The sequence below is a fragment of the Galleria mellonella genome, unplaced genomic scaffold (genome assembly GCF_026898425.1).
Source record: "Galleria mellonella isolate WM207_F2 unplaced genomic scaffold, CSIRO_AGI_GalMel_v1 utg93, whole genome shotgun sequence".
NCBI lineage: Eukaryota > Metazoa > Arthropoda > Insecta > Lepidoptera > Pyralidae > Galleria > Galleria mellonella.
The window spans coordinates 5,888,203-5,900,455 of record NW_026442176.1 but is presented as its reverse complement, the minus strand read 5'-3'; the positions used below and the strand labels follow the sequence as shown (position 1 = coordinate 5,900,455).

The 12,253-nt window shown below is 33.6% G+C and overlaps 1 long non-coding RNA gene across 2 annotated transcripts; it reads right to left on the bottom strand.

The window, feature by feature from the left end:
- Window positions 1–494: 494 nt before the first annotated feature.
- LOC128202414 (uncharacterized) lies at window positions 495–12,038 on the bottom strand. Of its 2 annotated transcripts, XR_008253764.1 has the most exons (4): window positions 11,831–12,038; window positions 11,337–11,425; window positions 3,285–3,527; window positions 495–1,182 (listed from the first exon to the last, which is right to left on the bottom strand). It is a non-coding gene; the product is annotated as an uncharacterized LOC128202414 (long non-coding RNA). The 2 variants fall into 2 exon arrangements; XR_008253765.1 differs by lacking the exon at window positions 3,285–3,527.
- Between the last annotated feature and the right edge of the window lie 215 nt (window positions 12,039–12,253).

Here is a 12,253-nt window from a genome sequence, read left to right as displayed (position 1 = left end):
AGGAATGGCAACGCATGGGGGGTATAATGGGCGAAACAGTATACTCTGTTATGTCCATGGTACTGCTCATGTCTATAGGCGACGGTTACCACTTTCCATCAGGTGGGCCGTCAGCTTGTTTGCCATTCTAAGTTGTATAAAAAAAAAACTTTTTATCTTACAGATTGGTCCCATAGAGATTTTATCAAAACCGGTACAGTAGTTGTTTTTAAATGAAAATAACTAGTAAATGTGTCAAATAATTGAAGTCTATTTTTTTTTGTGTGAAATACAATCTTAGTTATTATTTATTTTATTTATTTACTTTATTTTATACTTTATTGCAACAAAGAAAAAAAAATATTAAATACGGTAAATATGTATTAATGAGAAGTGATACAAAAGGAGGTCTTATTGTTAAGCAATTATTATTTTTAACTGAAAATGAAACAAAAAATCAGCTGTTCTTTTTTTAATTTATTTATATCAAATACAGATAATTATTTTATCTCCAGATATTCATTATCCAATTCTCGATATTCTTAGATAATATATGCTGTATATACAGATTAGATATAAACCTATTTTTTTTTTAATGGATGTTAATGGAATGGTAACCCCACCCGCGCTATCGGTATACACCGGCGGGGCACCAGTGAAGGATGTTAGGTGAGGATGAAGTAGGTCAGTTAGTCCATCGTGACGAATTCAACGAGAATTATTCACGATGGTTTCCAGGGGGAACCACGTGAAGGTCGACCTAATAAGGCATATTGCTAGCAATGGGGCTTTCAAACTCCATTGCTAACAATCCCTTTCCCCCGATATAAACCTATTTGTAAGTGATAGACCGTGGTCTTTCGAACTCTTTCACTCGTTACTAAACGTCTATCGTTTGTCCCTTTCACACGATACGTTTCGTTCCGTTACACGCCCCTTGAAAATTAATTTTTTTTAATAATAATTAACAATATTAAATTTTAAATTCATTAATTCCCTTATATATTTTGAAACATACTTTATTTTATAGCGCCACAGAGAGCTTTATTCGCGTCATTTACTAACTGCCGTGGAATGATAGTAAATTCAGCGTAATCCCAACGCGGGATGAGATTCGGTTGACCAACTGACGTCACTGAGATAGCTCGCCCGAAGTCTGAAGCCGTCGCAACACTAACTCGGATTATTGGCTCGGTGTTACAACTGGGGAATAACAAATTTATTATTATTATTACAATATCTGTCATTAATAGGCCACGGCTGAACATAGGCCTACTGTTAATTGGGAGGTTGCCAGTAGTTGCCACGCTTGGCAGGCAAATTGACAACTGCGGCTAGGCTCTGATGATGTTTTAAAAGGTACATTGTTACTAGTGTCCGACCGACTTTTGGTTTCGGCTAATTTCGGCCAGAAATTCTACTTTCGGCCTTAGTTTCGGTTTCAGCCAAAAATTAGCCGAAACTTTCGGCCGCGCCGAAATTCCGTGTTGTGCATGTGTCTAAGTTGTTTTTTATTAAGTTTATTTCCAAGAGTAAGTCATGTTTTTACATATATATAATAACATATTTGTTACATACTTTAGTTAGTGTTTATTATTACCCTTTAACTATATGTGTGTTTGTGTAAATAATTGTGTAAAAATACACTAGATTTCAGTATAGAAGAGAAATTTTAAATATGTTTCAGTAAGTTTCGGTTTCGGCCGAAATAGAGACCAAGGCCGAAACCTGTTTCGGTCGGACACTAGTTGTTACCCATTTTTCGACTATTAAATTGCCATAGTCACCTCTTACAACACCCACGGGAAAGGAAGGGGTGGCCCATTCTATGCCGGAACCACGTGGTAACCAACCATATGGCTAACCTATTACTAGCTATAAATAGTCACATTGATCAATACTGCCATCAGTATTATCGGCACTACAACAAAACTTGATTCCCCAATCACATTGCTTCGAGCAGGACTAATAAAAGTCCAAGGTAAACACAAACGTCCCGCGTGGAAGCACTATTATTACCAAATGTTTGTACAAGTATTGTGCTGTTTGTCTTGTACGTTATCAAGATATAACAATATTAGTGATATTGTTAATTATATTGTAAGTATGGTGAAATCATAAACTGTTAGCTAAATATCACTGATGAGAAATGAGAGGGAAACTTTGCACAAAAGTTTTTTGCTTGGTCACCTCTGTCACATTCGTGTTTCTACCGTGAAGCAGTTGTGTTTGCATGGCTGTGTTTCGGTTTGAAGGATGGGATGTAGCAGTGAATTTACAGGGTACAGATGAATAACACCTGAGTCCTCAGGAATGGCAACGCATGGGAGGTATCATGGGTGAAACAGTATACTCTGATATGTCTATGGTACTGCTAATGTCTATAGGCGATAGTTACCACTTTCTAACAGTTGGGCTGTCAGCTTATTTGCCATACTAAGTTGCATAAAAAAAAAAAAAACAAAAATTCCGTCTGCGCTAACGGTATACGCTGACGGGGCATCAGCGAAGGGTGATAGGTGAGAATGACAAGCCAGGTCAGATAGCCTATCGTGATGAATACACCAGGAATTCAGCGCAATGTTTTCTAGAGGGAACCACGTGGAAGTCGACCTTATGGGGCATATTGCTGGCAATGGGACTAATAGGTCGCATTACTAATAATCCCTTCCCCCCCCCCCCCTTTAAAGTCGGTTCTGAGAATGAACACGTCAGTAATTACTCACGTATCGATCTTATATTAATTTTATCTCGACTGAAATCATCAATGTATGCTATCATTCTATCAGATAGATACATAAGTGATTTCACACCCATTTCATCATCATATCAGCCTTTAAGCGTCCACTGCTGATCATTGGCCTCTCTCTTAAGTGATTTTGTAGTATAGTATAGTATAACATAGTTCTTCTTTTCATTTAAGAGTTTCCTCTTGTCGGTGCAACTAATTCATGCATCTTCTTCCAGCCAGCTCTATCCCAGGCCATATCCTTGATCTTCCTATATAACATAACACCCAGTGTTTCCTTTATCTGTCCCATGTAGTTATTCCTTGGTCTTCCTCTTTCTCTTTTGCCCTCCATTTTTCCTTCTACTATGCTCTTAAAAAAATCGTCATGTCGTATAAGGTAGCCCAGCATTTTGTCTCTTTTATTCTCTATAATATTTCTTCTATTCTCTATAATAGTCTATAGTATAATAGTTATAACCTTCAAAAAAAGGGCATATTCCTTTTTAAAAGGCCGGCAACACACCTGCAATGTCTTTGGTATTATGGGTGATCATGGGTGGCGGTAGTCACTTACCATCAAGTGAGCCGCATGCTCATTTGCCCCTGTGTTGTAAAAGAAAATTGACACGCTTGGCAGACAGATTGGCAACCGCAGTTAGCCTTTGGAGATGTGGAGCCTTGAGATAAGTGAGACGCTCCTGCCCATCCCTCGCCATGTCTTAGCCGCCTCTTACAACAATCATGGTAAATGAAGGGGTGGCTTATTCTATGCCGGGACCGCACGGCCATTTGTCAAATTTTGTAGCAAAATGCGCACCTAAATTAAACAAGCATTAGTTAGTAGTTGCCTCCCAATTTTCACAACGCAACTTAATCAAGTATTTATAATCATTGCTTGTAACAAATATACCTGTGACAGACAGAAGCTCACTTAATTACGTTTCCCTACGCTCAAATTATAAGAAGGCCTAAAATATACGTGAAATTGTAAAACTTGAGAGCTCAGATTAAAACATGCATAGTTAAAGGGTTAAAGTCGCAAGATATCGCCGGGTCCGGGCCGGGTCCAGGGGGACGGCCGGATCCGGCGGGAGTCCGGTCATTCGTTCGGTTGCGATGAATAATTCAACGTTCACACCGACTCGACACCAGCTTCCACCGATTGTTGTATTAACCCGATTCTAAATGACGACTTGTTGCTAAGATGTACTATATTTTTATTAATAACAAAATCGATAGTTCTCGATTGGACGTTCCATTGTATTTAAAAAAGATCTTTGGATATGACCTTATGTTTGAGCCTATCTACCTGTCAATATTGTTTTCATTACTACCTACAGTATATTTTTGTCACACTTCAGAGAGACGATTTATTAGTCATAACGTTGCTATTGCTTATGGATTAAAATTATTGTAAAACTTGATTAAATCATCTTATTTAACTAAAAATTAGGATTCAATAGAAGCTCCATTGTGTTATATTAAACACCTTACCTTACAAATGATTATATAGATAGTGTCACTATAGAAATGCTTCGAGAAAAACGTGTCAAATTTGTCATGCACAAAAAAAACTGTTTCGATTTGAAGGGTGGGATATTTTGTTTCGAAGTGAATTTACAGGGTACAGATGAATAACACCTGAGTCCTCAGGAATAGCAGCGCATGGGGGGTATCATAGGTGAAACAGTATACTCTGTTATGTCCATGGTACTGCTCATATCAATAGGCGAAGGTTACCACTTTTCATCAGGTGGGCCGTCAGCTTATTTGCCATTCTAAGTTGCATAAAAAAAATACAATTTTGCTTGATAAATAGTTATGACTCAAACCTTTATAACTTCTATATTTATTTTGTCTTATAAATTCTACGCCTTTTTAATGTGCAAAAAATGATTTTATTTATTTATTTATATAAATATAAATACGTCAAGTTACATTGTGTGTGTAAGTACATAGAACACTAATGAAAGAAACGAGTCAGCTAATTGGACAATTAGCTGACAAAAAGTTGACCCGTTTTTTGAGGCTCCATACTCTATCTATATAAGCTAAGGGCCTTATCTATTTCTACTGTTAAATAACAATACATGCATTGTATTTCTTTTTTTTTTTTTTTTTAAATAGTGTAATATTTTTATCTTATGCAATTTTTGTTAATAGTGATATTTTTTTAATAGAATGTCAATCATGCTGGTTTATTAATTTGGTCAGGTCAGCTACACTATTTTGAGGAATTCAACTGAATTTAACCACAATAGTGTCTAAACGATATTACGAGACAAGTGCTGCCCTCTCTCTTACAAATTGATGTCACTGAATACCAGCATCATGTCTGCAAAGAACATAAGTGGATTTATTTCGTGCTTTTTCGTTGTTAAATCCCTCATAATATATAAAAAATATATAATATTGCTGTTGTTCTTTATATTTCTCTACTGTATTTTTAAGTACTATCATGTAATCTATAGTCAATGTTGTGTGCTGTGAGTGATGCAAATAAATTATATATCTAACTATCTACACCTGCTATAGGTATGCATATTAGCATTCTACACAAAAAAAAGTTATTGTTCCTAATTCAAAATAAATAAATACTATAAAAAAAAACTTAAATCTTTTTATAAGGTTGGCAATGCATTGACAACCTCTAGTGTTGCCAGTGTCTATGGACTGAGATAACCGGTTGCCATTAGGTGAGCCGTATTCCTCGTCCTCTTTCCGCGCAAAAAAATAAAGTAATAAATATTTTACTTTATTTTTTTCCTTTAAAGTTCAAACATAAAGGTTGCTTAGCTCGGCTAGCTACAGGCTGTGGTCGTCCCGCCATCATACTATTACAAATAGTAATTAATATCTTTCACAATCTCCGTGTATGTCGACGCGTTTGTGTTGCCAGCCAAAATAAAAGCATAACAAACATAATTAACTTCTGGATCTCTTTATTTCCACTGCAAATCTCATTTCGCAAAAAGGATAATACAGAAACCGGTCAATGATGAGTTGAAGTTAAGCACCAAGGGTTCCGTGCATATAATAATTTGCAAATACATTTCTTCTTTGGATAATTTATTATAGTTATAATATTTGATAAATTAAGCTTATGTATGTTGTATTTCTTATTTTAAATAGACGCTTAATAATTATTATTATTACAATAGGGGTTTCTTTACTGTGAGTTATAACTGCAGTGAAAAATTAAACTGCATAAATATGTATATTTCTGAAAGTTTTTTGATAATTTCTAAACAGCTCTACTAATTAGAAACATCGTTCTGTTTATATATACAATTTAATGTAATGCTTTTTGTATGATTATCTCTTATTTCAGACACAATGTATATTGTTTTTTGAATAAATGACTAATGATTATAAACTATAACTTAGATTTTCGTTTACCAAAATTCGGTGATTTGAAAAGTAAAAAAAATATATTTATTCGCATTTTTTAGCATTAATTAGAAAACTACAGGATATAAATAGAATAAAAACTGTATCTAAAATATATAAACGATGCCTTTTTATATAATATCCCACTTGGATTAGTCAGTCTATTTAGAAATTTCATACACGCTTTTTGATAGCACAGAATTTCTTTTTATAGTTCGCATCATATGGTTTATTTTGTCCGATTTCACTGCAGAACCCTAAAAGTAGTGACCGGCGAGATCTAGAGCACAATATCTGTGTATGAAACAGAAAAAGTCGCCAGAGAGGGAATGGGGAAGAGTTGAAAAGTCACACTTTATTCGCGGAATATGCATTATTCATGGCGCACGGCCCCGAGCCGCGGCCCGCACCGCGGTCCGCTGAATTAAAACCGCGCTGTTTTCACTTAAATGTACCCTTAATCCGGGCTTTAGATAAATGACAACTTCCATAAATCGAACTGTAGTGGAGGGATTCTTTTAACCGACTTCAAAAAAGGGAAATGTAACTTTATACAAAAGTCGTTTGCTTGGGTGTCTCTGTCCCATTCGTGTTTCTACCATGAAGCAGTTGTGTTAGCATGGCTGTGTTTCGGTTTGAAGGGTGGGTTGTGGCATTGGATTTACAGGATGCAGAGCAATAATACCTTAGTCTTCAGAAATGACAACACATGGGGAGTATCATGGGTGAAACAGTATACTCAGTTATGTCCATGGTACTGCTCATGTCTATAGGCGACGGTTACCACTTTCCATCAGGTGGGCTGTCAGCTTGTTTGCCCTTTTAAGTTGCATAAAAACAATCTTACCAAAATAAATGATTGATATAGTGATTATTGTTTCTAATTCTGCTCTTAGTCCATATAATGATGATGAATGATGATGATAAATGATTGATGTCTATTAGTTGCCTACATTGTAAAGACAAACTCAGTATAGGATACCCCCGATAGATGGAGCGCCAACCTCCAATGTGTTTTATGGACTCAAAGGAATTAGATAACTCGTAAAATATGGCCCCTCTCCGCCCCTTTTCAAGACACACCCTTGGGAAAAAGGAATTTTTACTAATGGGTAAGTTAACTCAAATTTTTAGGAATATAACGTATATCAGGTCGACCTCCACGCGGTTCCCACACAAAACAATCGTGTTTAAATCTTGTTGGAATTCTTCACATTGGACAATCTGACCTAGTTTCATTCTTATCCGTCACCGCTTACTGGTGCCCCGCTGGCATGTACTTAGACGCATACAGGGATACTATTCCACTAAGAACAAAGAATTACATAGAAGGAATGATAAAATAAAAACTGTAATACATATGGTTGCCTCCTTTCTTCTTATGCTAATATAATTAGTAAAAAAAGGACGAAAGATACATCATCATTGCTATTTTTCCCAATTAATAGCAGGCTAGTGTATAGAAAATGTTTGACATATTATATTGTTTGTCAATAACAAATTTTACATTACCAAATTATATATTCGACACAGTTTATGTAGAAAGTATGCAAGCGGTTTGTAACTGAATTTGGTAGGGTTATACAGCCATATAACATTTTAATAAGGAGAAAGGAGGCAACCATATGATTTACAGTTTTTATTTTATCATTCATTCTATGTAATTCCTTGTTCTTAGCTATTCCGTTATAATCTATTAAAAGCCGCTACTCTCAATGATTTAAATATGACTGTTCGAAATAGGAACATTCGATACATACACACACATTAGCGCGCGTGCATACATGTTTATTTATTCATTAGTACATATATGTATATGTACAAGACGGATTTAATGCTAGAAGCATTCTCTCCCAGTCAACCTTAAGAAAGCGTCAGAATACTGTAATACGAAACTAGTAATAATTGTTATATGTACATACATACTAACATTTACATATATAAACAAATCTAATATATAAAATTCTCACGTCGCGGTGTTCATTACCAAACTTCTCCGAAATGGCTTTAACGATTTTTATGAAATTTTGTGTGCATATCGGGTAGGTCTGAGAATCGGCCAACATCTATTTTTCATACCCCTCAATGTTAAGCGTGACCCACCTCTAAATGTATTTTTTTTTATTTTTTTTTTTTTTTTTATTTTTATTTTATTGTGATTTGGCATTGAAAAATACACACAACTTCAAATTTTTACCCTTTTATGATCAACCCTTATTATTTAATCGTGATTTTTATATGCCGCAATATGGTTGCAAGATGGCAATTGAATATAATAATTGTAGTACGATACATTTTCATGTATAGTTCTAGAAATAATGTATATGGTAATACAACGTTTGCCGAGTCAGCTAATAAATGTATATAAATAACAAATTTGCATACACATATATTAGATATACTATTATTATTATTGAAAGACGAGCTTTTTCAGTCATAAAGACCTGTGACACTGCGACCTTTCCATGATCTTTTGTGCTCGCCCTTTTTTTAAGTTCGCTGCTAATTCCTAGCAGTGATAGGAATTTTAAGATGTTTTTTGTATCGTTTTTACTTTATCAAAATATAAATTGTATTTTCCAAACGAGATATATCGTTTATGTATTGTTAATATATACATATATATTATTTTTACTCAAAAGAATTAATTTCTTAGAGTAATTTTCTGAAACCCCCTGAATCAGGGCTTTGAAGTAATTTAATCCTAGCAACAAGAGCCAGCTATTATTTGCTATCTAAGCTTTCGAGTTTGAGGTTTTTTTTATATATTAATCCAATGGTAACCCCGCCTATGCTGTCTGTATACGCTAGTTAGTTGGCCTATCGTGGTGAATTCAACGATAAATTAGTCAGAATGTTTAAGGGAAACCGTGTGGAGGTTGACCTCATAGGGTATATTTTTTTTTAATGGGTGATAATAGTATGGAAATGGCGGGGCACCAGTGATAGATGACTAATGAGGACGAAATCAGGTCAGTTAGCCCATCCTGACGAATTCAACTAGAATTAGCCACGATGGTTTCCAGGGGGAACCACGTGGAGGTCAACCTGGCAGGGTATATTGCTAGTAATGAGGCTATTTGACCCCATTACTAACAATCCCTTTACCCCCATAGGGTATATTGATAGCAATAGGATCTTACCTCCCTATTACTAACAATCCTTTCTCTCCCAAGTTTGAGGTGTCTGAGCTTTAAACTTCGAGACGTGCTAAAATAAGGTTTTTGTCTTATTTGGGCATTCTATGTCCATTCCTTTATTAATTGGTCAACTATATTATTTATAATAACTGTCTATTGATGCAAATTTTGTATGAAACATCTGAAGTACCTATAACGAAACTCCACTAAAAAGAAATAAAAAATACAAGTAGACGCCATTGCTTTTATGATTAGCCGTAAGGAGACGAAATAAAACGAAATCTACAAATACATTTGTCTACTCGTTTCCACGTACTTTCCTTGCTAAAATACCTACACCAGGCCTCCACGACGTAATATTTTCTCCACAACTATTAGACTCAATTTTCTCGAATATTCCCACTTGATCCCCTATTTATACGCACATAAGGTCTATTTTCAGTAATAAAGATTGCATTACAGTGTGGTTTATGTGTATAAATAATTCATTGACGCTCGCCAGAGCAATATTAACACAAGCTAGTTCATCTTTTAGTTAGTGTTTAGTGGGTGGGGTCATTATCGTAAATAGTAACGTAATATATTGGTGTCGAACGTTAAGTAACATTTTTGTCAAACTTTAAAATTCCTTTAAATTTTTTTAATATTAATTACTAGTATTTATTGGCGAAATCCCTTTGAATTTTTTTTAATGGCTGATGATAGAATGGTAACCCCGTCCGCGCTATCGGTATACGCTGGCAGAGCACCAGTAAAGTATGATTGGGGAAAATGAAAAAGCAGACTCGTTCCATTCCTAGATCATTAAATTCCCGTAGTTGTCTCTTACTGCACCCACTAATCTAAGCCTTTTATTCATATAAATATATATATACGAGTATTAGGTTATATACACAATATTATATTATATGCATAAAGTGTTAAAAAAGTGTCAGCATTTATTTAGCTAACAGCTGACATTTGACGTACTCAATTTCACAGATTTTTTTTTAAATTGTAACAATACCTTTTAGAACAAAACGCGCCATTTTTTCAGTGTTGCAAGTAAATAGATTACAAATTTCCCAAACCAATTTTTTAATGTGAATTCGAATCTATTTATTCTGATATTCTATAAGTATACCTATGCTCGTATTGGTTACAAAAAAAAAATAAGCATCATTAGAAATCATTATTCACTGTTTATCTTGTTCCTTCAAATATATTCGTATGAATTTTATATCCTTTTTATTTTTCGTAAATATTTAGATACAAAAAATTGTTTTTAATGAAGCTTTTGTATGAAGACACTATCTATATAATGTAAGATACGAGTATATATAATTTTGCCAGACTAGATACATATTTAGACAGAATAAATGAGAACTCTTCAGTGTAAAAGAAATATACATGAAAAAAGAATGTAGATACTATATAGATAAGTAGAAGAGTTAAAATTTAAAAGGAATATATTAGATTACGCTCCAAATTCGATACTTACTAGGTATTTGTTGTAATTATAAACTTGTTCAGTTCATTATACTGGAATGTTAGCGACCACAGACAAATTCCAAATTAACAATGCTCTATGGCATTTGAGTATACGTATACAAAAGTTTTATTGCCTCGTCAAGCAGACATTAAACAATTTAGGTTATTTCAGTGTGATCAACATTTTGTACTATTAATAACTTTATTTTAAATTATATGTCTTTTTTTATTTATTTAATTTTTTGCGAAAATCCATTTCGCTAGCTACTGAATTGGTGTTTATTTTTCCTAAACATTATCAATAATCTATTAAATATTCCTAGAAAGTCTTCGAAATTTAAATATTTCACAACAAACAGTTGGCCACTTATAAATATTTGAATTTCGAATAGGTACTCCTACAGTACTTTTAAAAAATATTTCTTGGCGGGAACTCGCTTTGTAAAGCAATTTGTTTATAATATAAATATCGAAGTTAATCTGTGGTAATTACTCACTCTGTTTTATTTTCTTGCAATTTCGACGATTTTCTCTACATCTGGCTTTTTGTGATTATATCAAAACGTGATTACTGACAGAGCAAATGTAAAGATTAGTATAAGCTGAATTCTTAGCACTCTTCTTACCTTCATAAGATTATCTGCTTCCTTATTATATTTACGATCGTGTGGCATCGATTGCAGCAATGTTTATAGTCGCTGTCATATGCACTCCGCTGCAGTCATACAAAAGCTGTATATAATGTTCTGCAGTAAGCACTCTTGTCGAAATATCTCTATAGACAGAGTGGATGGAAAGTGTCAGCATTCTTTTTTGAGAATGATTTAGCAGTCAATAAGAATACTTTTTGAAAACGAACATGAATCAGAAATTATATTTTGAGGCTTCTATACAAACACGGTCCAGATTTCAAATTAGTGACTTCTTTATTTATTTATTTATTCATTAGTACATATATGTGTACATGGCGGACTTAATGCTAAAAGCATTCTCTCCCAGTCAAGCATAGGGAAGTGTCAGAATACTCGAATGCGCTACTAGTAATTATTGATATACATACATACTAAAATTACATATATAAACTAATAAATATATACATATAAATAACAAATATACTTACACATATATAAAATGTATTATATTATACACGAAATTGAGAATAATATAAAGTATTTACTTTTTAATTTTATTTAATTATTACTTTTAATTTTTCTACCTACATTTCTGTAATAATTTTTTTTTTAGTTTTACTGACAAAGTACTCTTTTAAAAGGATCTTAATTATTTCATTCTGTATAGCTTTTTTTTTTAATTGGTCATTTATCGATACAATTTTAATATAATATTTTTTTTAAATATCTTCCATGTGCAGATGACAACCAGTTATGATCTTTTTCTTTTACATATCTTTTTCTTTTTGATTACAATTATAATTCGAAATGTAAATTTATTGTTTAGAAACAATAAATTTACATTTCGAATTAATAAATAATAATTAATAGATTACTCTTTTAGAGATGACTCCACACTAGTCTTTGTGTTA